Genomic DNA, 1,534 nt, shown 5'->3' with positions numbered 1-1,534 from the left:
AACAGAACAGTGATTCCTTTATATCTAAGCTGAGATGTTTTTTCCTGATGGCAGAGGTATTGATCATTTTATCACTGAGTACTAGTGTCAGCAAAACTATTGTGTGATGACAAATTTTCCAAATTTATGTAGACAATCCAGAACAAATAAGAGTATAAAACAAATTCTCCTTTCCTCTGTTAAACACACATGTGACTTTCAGCATATACCCTTATTCATGTTGCTATGTTACTGCTCGGGTACTACTGAAAAATATCGCCTTTTGAATTTTTAAATCATGACTAGATTTTAATTTTGCGTGGAGACAAAGGCAAGTTTTTCACTTATTCTTGCATTGAGTTTAACTACAAATAGTAAACTTGCTTTTGTCTACACTCTAAAGAACTTTTTTATGAAAAATAACTTGTTTTTTGCTTTCTAAATACGACGCATACAAATATGGGGTGAGCGGCACAAAAATCCTTGAGTAAAACACATTTACATTAAACTGGAGTTAGTATACTAGAGTAGCTTTATTCTTATTAAACTTGGTGAAAGACACAAGTACTAAGTGTTCCTTTGCAATAAGCTTCAAGTATCTTCAAAGGTCAAGACTAACCTTACTTTTGAAATGGGAGAAAGCAGAATGACGTTTTAATTTTTCAAACTTCAGAATGTATTTATGTAACCGTAGTTTCCATACAAGTGTTTACATAGAATTTACTCATTGAAATCACCATGAATGTTTCTTGCCCTTGATCTCGTTTTAGCAGTGGAGTATTCCTCCAAGTTTCTTTTTATTCCTACAACTATTCTACGACTGTCATTCTAACGTTGAAACAATTACTCAAACTATGGTGATTTCAGGCTGAAATCTATGCTCTGTCCAAATTAAAGAAGAGATCTGAATTAAAGGATCCTGTACCCATAGAATGTCACATCCACAGCATTCTTAGAGTTGGTGTCTTTGGCTGTTTTTTTGTTTTCGTTTTGACCATTATATTACCAAAGTTGGTATCAACTGAACAAATGGATGAGAAAGGTCATTAAAGATATCCCTTAATTATTTTCACTTTGCATTTACTTCCTAAATAGCTCAATCTACTTTTCAGTCAGCTATTTTCGTATGATTTTCTCTTAAGTTAACTAATTTCTAGCACCATTAATCAAGTCAGATCACCTATCATAATGCTACAAATGCTCCTTTGAGTCTAACCTCAACTGACATCCAGTAGCCCCAGTAACTTTCTTGGGAGTCTCTGTCTGTGTTTTATACTTCAGGTTCTTATTTCTCAGAAAGCATCTATGTCTATGGTAATATTTTAACATCTTCCCCCTGGCACTGAAATTTTAATTGTGATTTATAACTGGGCAAATAGACCAAAAAAAAAAAACAACCAAAACAAAAAAACGGGTATTTTTCTTTTTCTTAAGGCAACTTTAAAGTCAGACAGCATTTATTTGCCCACATTTAATTGCAGCTGAAAGCCATGAGCCAGATATTTTAAGGAAAACTCTGTGCATTACTGAGAATTGTTTTGTTTGGGTTTTTTTT

This window comes from Meleagris gallopavo, chromosome 4 (genome assembly GCF_000146605.3).
Source record: "Meleagris gallopavo isolate NT-WF06-2002-E0010 breed Aviagen turkey brand Nicholas breeding stock chromosome 4, Turkey_5.1, whole genome shotgun sequence".
NCBI classification, from domain to species: Eukaryota; Metazoa; Chordata; class Aves; order Galliformes; family Phasianidae; genus Meleagris; species Meleagris gallopavo.
The sequence above is the reverse complement of the archived record's forward strand: the minus strand, read 5'-3'. Positions refer to the sequence as shown.